The sequence below is a fragment of the Triturus cristatus genome, chromosome 11, assembly GCF_964204655.1.
Source record: "Triturus cristatus chromosome 11, aTriCri1.1, whole genome shotgun sequence".
In the NCBI taxonomy this organism is placed as follows: Eukaryota; Metazoa; Chordata; class Amphibia; order Caudata; family Salamandridae; genus Triturus; species Triturus cristatus.
Window position 1 is genome coordinate 992,356,624 of NC_140594.1, and position 7,338 is coordinate 992,363,961.

A 7,338-nucleotide genomic window follows, 5' to 3' on the forward strand; every position below is an offset into this window, starting at 1 on the left:
GAAGTAGCAATAACCTTTGATTTGGTGCTATGCTTTATTATGAATTCAAAGAGAACCGCTGATAGACTGGGAAGAGATATTTGTTCTCTAGAATTTTATAAGACAGTATTGAGGTCCAAGGAGGACGCTCTTCAGGTCAATGCAGAAAATGGCGTCTCCTCTCCAACCAGTCCAACAAGTAGTTAAGGTATTGTGTGCCCTTTAGTATTGGCTTCACCATGATCATAGGACACCTAGAAGTAGAAGACAGCTCTACACATAAGAGGATATTTTATCTAGTAAGGTACTAAACAAGAAAAATAAAAAATAAAGCAATACTGAACAAACTCAAAGGTAGATTTGAATAAAGCAAAAAGTAAACACAAGTGTATGTTTTTTGTTTCATATACTACATACATTCCAGAAATATTGCTCTTAAAGAAGCAGGATAGTACATTTTTGGTTTTTGGACAAAATATTTAAAAAATATATATTGCGTCAAGAATATTGAGTGCAAAAATATTGTGAAGATAGGTTTCTATAGAAAGCAAAGGTTTACTATGCCTAACTCCACATATAAGTACCTTGGCACGCTCTCTCTCTCTCGCTCTCTCTCTCTCTCTCTCTCTCTCTCTCTCTATATATATATATATATATATACACATATATATATATAAATATTCACTGAAAAACCATAGGTTTCAGGGACATTATAGTTAGACATTAGCATTTAAAAAACCTTAGAAATTCACTGAAAAAACCATAGGTATCAGGGACGTTATAGTTAGTTGGACATTTCACTTGTACAAACCAGAGAAATTCGGCTGTTATTGTTAGTTGAGCTAACTATAACTCGTGCCCCCGCAATGCACTGCTGATGATGTCACATATTACATCACTCGTGACATGGTCAGTGACATCACTGATGACATCATCCAGAGACTTTGTGTTTCTGAAAAGTTTAAGAGTTTTATATATAGATACGCAAAGGTGTATTGAAGAATGAGTGGGTATATGAGTGTCTGAATGGATTATTTGGCTGCCACCTTGGACTGACCGAGGTTGGGATCCAAGCCAGCCTTGAAAATGGGCTGCAAAGGAGTAAATCGATAATATGTGCTAGCATTCAACGGACAACAACATTCCAGCAATTACCCACTGGAGGGTCACCCACTGGAGGGTGCAAACAATAATGATATTGCTTCGTGCGAAACCACACATACCAGAATGCATCATTTTCGAAACCACCAGAGGAGGTCCAATGAGGGCCACTATTTAAGAGCCAGTGAATGAAGGAGTGGTTTACGAGGAGGCAATAGCTGGACGATGCCTTTGAAAAAGTTCGGGAAGAATGAAACGCGTCAGGCTGCATGTCCGGATGAGAAAGAAATAAACAAGCATCCTATTACCGATTTGCGAGTGCGCCTCCCTTCCTTCCTCACTGAGGGAGTCTCTTGGATAAATTACGGCTTGGTCCTGCCGTTGGACGCACCACCCGAAAAGAGCGCCATTATGCCCCGAAGTGGACCGTTCAGTTTGCTGTCGAAAGACGAAAATGGGGAAATGGCTGCCACCTTGGACTGACCGAGGTTGGGATCCAAGCCAGCCTTGAAAATGGGCTGCAAAGGAGTAAATCGATAATATGTGCTAGCATTCAACGGACAACAACATTCCAGCAATTACCCACTGGAGGGTCACCCACTGGAGGGTGCAAACAATAATGATATTGCTTCGTGCGAAACCACACATACCAGAATGCATCATTTTCGAAACCACCAGAGGAGGTCCAATGAGGGCCACTATTTAAGAGCCAGTGAATGAAGGAGTGGTTTACGAGGAGGCAATAGCTGGACGATGCCTTTGAAAAAGTTCGGGAAGAATGAAACGCGTCAGGCTGCATGTCCGGATGAGAAAGAAATAAACAAGCATCCTATTACCGATTTGCGAGTGCGCCTCCCTTCCTTCCTCGCTGAGGGAGTCTCTTGGATACACATATATATATATAAATATTCACTGAAAAACCATAGGTTTCAGGGACATTATAGTTAGACATTAGCATTTAAAAAACCTTAGAAATTCACTGAAAAAACCATAGGTATCAGGGACGTTATAGTTAGTTGGACATTTCACTTGTACAAAACCAGAGAAATTCGGCTGTTATTGTTAGTTGAGCTAACTATAACTCGTGCCCCCGCAATGCACTGCTGATGATGTCACATATTACATCACTCGTGACATGGTCAGTGACATCACTGATGACATCATCCAGAGACTTTGTGTTTCTGAAAAGTTTAAGAGTTTTATATATAGATACGCAAAGGTGTATTGAAGAATGAGTGGGTATATGAGTGTCTGAATGGATTATTTAGTAGGTGTAGGACTGACTGTATAAGTGAGCAGTTAAGCGTGCTTTAGTGAATGAATTGGTGAGTGACTAACCAGTGGGAATGTCTGTTTCAGTCTGTCAGTTGGTCTGTAAGTGGCTGCATGGGATGGTGAGTAGCTACTTGAGTGTCTATATGTGTTAATGATTTTTTGTCTGGGTACCTGTATGGGTGCCTCAGTGTCTGTGTGGGTGGGTGGGGGTGTGTAACTCCCTGCATGGATGTGTGACTAAGAGATTCAGTGGGTGGATGGGTTAATGAGTGGGTCTGCGAGGGGCTGTATGGATGAGTGAGTATGGCTGTGTTGGTGAGTGAATGGACGTCTCAGTGGTATATGTGTGAGGAACGACATGTGTGAAAGGCAGTGTTTGTCAGTATTGGTGAATATAACTGACTATATGTGAGAGTGAGTGATTGTGAGAGTGGCTGTATAGATGAGTGTGTGCTTGAGTCAGTATTGGAATAAGAGAGTAAGTATGTGTTAGTATTTGTATGAATAAGTGAGGCGATGTGTGTATAACTGTATAGGTGAGTGAATGGCAGTGTGATTGACTCTTTGGGTGACTGACTAGGTGTGTTAGTATTTCTATGGATGAGTGGCAGTATGTGAGTGTCTGTATGGGTGTATGGGTGTATGAGTGCATATATCAGAGGCTGAATTGATGAGTGACTGCGTGTATGAGTGACTGTAACGGTGAGTGAGTGGATGTGTGTAGATCTATGAATCAGTGAGTGAGTATGGACAAACTGGTATTGGTGTGTCTATGATTTTGAGAATGGTAGTCTGCATTTTAGAGTGGGTGTATGAAAGGTCATATTAGGGTGTGAGGAGATGCATCAGATATTAAGTGGATGATGTCTCCAGTGATGTCATCAGTGAGGTCATTTGAGATGTCATCAGTGAAGTCATCAGTGATGTCACTGACCATGTCATCATGAGTGATGTAATATGTGACATCATCAGCAGTGCATTGCGGGGGCGCCTGTTATAGTCAGCTCAGCTAACTGTGATGGCCGAATTTCTCTGGTTTTGTACGAGTAAAATGTCCAACTAACTATAACGTCTTTGAAACCTGTGTTTTTTTCAGTGAATTTAAAAGGTTTTTTAATGCTAATTTCTTACTATACCGTCCCTGAAACCTATGGTTTTTTCAGTGAATTTCAAAGGTTTTTTAAATGCTAATTACTAACTATAACATCCCTGAAACCTATGTTTTTTTCAGTGAATTTCTAAGGTTTTTTAAATGCGAAGTACTAACTGTAATGTCCCTGAAACCTATGGTTTTTTCAGTGAATTTCTAAGGTTTATTAAATGTTAATTTATAACTATAACATAGTAGTTGTGTTTGCAGAGTAGTGTAGATAGGGGGCTGGGCCACCCACCAGCGCTCAGGAATTCCACTGCGTAGGACTTACAGAAGGTACCAGGAGGGCTTCTTGGCCCCCAAAGTCCCTCAGGAGTAAAGTGGATTTCATCCCCCAACCCATTGTGTGCCAGGAGGCATGTCTGCAGAGTGGTGGAGAAAGGGGTGTGTGGCCTCCAAAGACCTATTAGCAATACCACTGTGTGAGACTTACTGGATGTAACAGGAGGGGTAGTTGGCCCCCAAGGACGTCCTTGGGTCCTTGGGAGCCAACTACCCCTCCTATTACCTCCAGTAAGTCCCACACAGCAGCACTGATAAGTTCTCATAGCAGGCACGCCCCCTTTGCCCACCATTCTGCAAACCCGCTCCCTGGCACGCTCTTGGATGAGAATTCAAGTCCCCTTCGATGCTGGGGGTTCTTAGGGGCCAACTAGCCTACCAGACACCTCCAGTAAGCCCCAAATACTGGGATTGCTGAGAGCTGCACATAGGCCACGTCCCCTTTCTGCACCACTCTGCAAATGTGCCTCCTGGTGTGCTCTTAGCTGGGGGATGAAGTCCCCTTGCCTCCAGAGGGTCCCTGGGTGCCAACTAGTCCACCAGGTATCTCCAGTAAGCCCCACACAGCTGGATTGCTGAGAGTGGTCTGAGGCCACGCCCCCTTTTTACACCACTCTGCAAACAAGCCTCCTGGTGCACTGCTGCTCGGGGGATGAAGTCCACTTTAGTCCTGCGGCCCTCAGGACACATGTGGACCTCATCGCCCCACCAGCAGTGTGCCAAGAGGTGTGTTTGCAGAGTGGTGTAAAAAGGGGCGTGGCCTTGGACCACGTCTCAGCAATCCCACTGTATGGAGCTTACTGGAGATACCTGGTGGGCTAGTTGGCCGCTAAGAACCCTTAAGGATCTAGGCGACTTAATCCCCCAACCCACAACGCGTCAGGAGGGGTGTTTGCAGTGTGCTGCAGGGAGGGGCATGGCCTCCGGTGAGATGCCTGCTTTTTTCCCCTTTTTTAGGGGTTAGAAGGGGGGCTGTGTGGCCCCCATTCTCTCAATATTTTCTGGTCCCTCAGGACCCCATCCCTCGGGGAATGGCCACTTTAAAAAAATATATATATAATACATCTAAAGGAGGGGTGCCGTGTTGCCTCCCTATTGATGCCTTATTTGCCCCGGGGATCCCATCCCCCGGGGCATTGTCTTGTTTTCTTTTTATTTCAGGGGGCCGCATGGCCCCCCCTTCCCTGGGTCACTTTTGGCCACGAGAACTCCATTCCTTGAGGCCGGCCCTCACGTTGGGGACCGCAGAGGAATTCCCAATGCCCGGGCGATCCCTGCCAGCTCCCCACCTCCCGCAGGAGCCGGCATTGCTTTTGAACAAGAGGAGCTGCTGACATGCAGCTCCCCTTGTCCAAAAGCAATTCTGCTTTGCTTCGTGGAAGCGAGAGCAGGTTGCCTGCTCTCGCTTCCACGAAGCAAAGCAGAAGTTTGCTATGACAGGGTGGGAGCCTAGCTCCCGCCATGCCATAGTAAATTGCAATGTCCCGGGGTGGGCACCCCTGGACATTGCTGGAGCCAGCCCTGGGGGGTGGCGATCTGCAGGGCCAAGGAGGGCTCCAGGAGGGGGTCCACGTGGCCCCCCTCCCAACGTGAAAATAGCCCCAGGGAGGTGGTGGTCCCTGGGGCCCAGGCGCTGCAACAGACCCCCGCCCTTAATTTAAATTACCCATGGTCCCTGGGGCAGTGTGGGGGAGAGGCAGGAGGCCCCCCCACACTTAATAATTATAATTTATGCCCCGGGGAGGTGGCAGTCCCTGGGGCTGTAGGGCCCAGTGCGGCGCTCACATACATTATCAACATTGCTCCCAGGATCTGGCCCACCTGGGGGCTTATTAAAACGAAGCGCGGGATACCGCGTTTAGTTTTTTAAAAATTTTCTCAGCGGGATTTGAGTACAATACCGGTCCCTGTGGAACCCCCTGACCAGGCCTAGGGGGTCAGGGTGTTTCTATCCTGACCCCTTTTCTTTTTTGTTAACCATTTTCAACCCTTTTTTCTTGTGACTCGGTTTTACATAGTCACAAGATGGCTGACAACACTTCTTGGTTTGGAGTGTTGACAGCCAATCAAAATGAAGCTCGTGATCAGGAGGGTTCGCTGATCCACCGCGGTCACCAGATATATAATTTTTAAACATGAATTTCTCAGGAACTACTAGACAGATTTACACCATTAAAAGCAAAGAGTGCACTCTGGACCAAGAGCTACCTCTCTGCCAAATTTGGTATAATTCCGTTTGACAGTTCGGGCTGTAGCTGCGAACAACAGTTTCCTATGGAAATTAACATGGAGAAAACAAGTTTTGGGACTCCCCTTTTTTCTCGGTCCCCGCTTGACGAATCACCCCGAAACATTCAAGACAGGAGCTGACCGGAGCGCCCCATTAGTTTTGGAAATTTCGTGAAGATTCGTCAAACGGCGCCAAAGATATTGGCAAATGAAAAATCTCTATTCCTAGAATATATGGGAGAGTGCAAGGTTCACTAAAATGGTTCAGGATTCACATTTACTAATTCAAACCCCGGAATATCTTGGGAAAAGTTATAAATTCCCCAAATATTTTAAAACAGGATTGAAATGCTGTAATCTAGCAATGCCCAAGGGTTCTGCCCTCAGGGTGCCACTGAATACAAAACCTAGTGATACATAAAACCTGCCATGAAAAAATAAACAGCTTGTGTTGGACTGGGAGGGCAGAATACACCTAGGTGGTGGTAAAGTGTAGAAGTTTAAAAGATTTTTCTTGTATTACTTAAATTAGCTTGATAAATGTAAAAGACCTTGATTGAATATTAAACAGTGCTTAATTTGAACAGGTGGTTGCCAGTGGCGGCCACCAGCCCTCATTTTTTGAAGACCAGCTCTTATTTTGCCTGATCGGATATTTCCTGAGAGCAAGAGAGGAAAAAACAGACAAAGGGGAAGAAATTAGGATGACGGAAAAACGTCACAAAGGGAGAAAGCAAGAGCCTGCATGAGTGAGATAAAGGGCAAGGGACTGTCTGTTGGTGGATTAAGGAGGCTTCAGGGTGGATTAAAGACTATGCAGCCATGAAATTCAGATTGCTATTATTTAATAGTGCCATCCGTGGGATTCTAGGCAGAGTTTTGGACAATAACATCATGGTAGGCCTGGCCTATAGGGCAGTCAGGCAGTACACGATTGGCTGGTCTGACAGATCAGTGCGTGGTATGATTTTTTAGAAGTTGTGGGCAGGTTTTTAGGGGCAGGTAAGATGTTTTTTTCTGTTGATTTCCCTGATTTCACCATTTTTTAACTATCTGCTATGCTAATGAGGGCCGCTTTTATTTTGGTGCCCAGAACAATTTTTTGTCCCACTCAAACCCTGACCGGCACAGTTATCATCCTTCTGCGGACCTTGCATCCCACAACGGTGATAATTTCCCCTTTGAAATGAAATACCAGTATTTGTAAAGAGCACAGCTACCTCCGGAGAGGTGTCCCGGCGCTGGGGGTCGTCGGGAAAATTAGGCGAGCTATTGCCCAGAGTCACGTGGTGCTGGGCTAACCTGCCACCGGCGCCAGG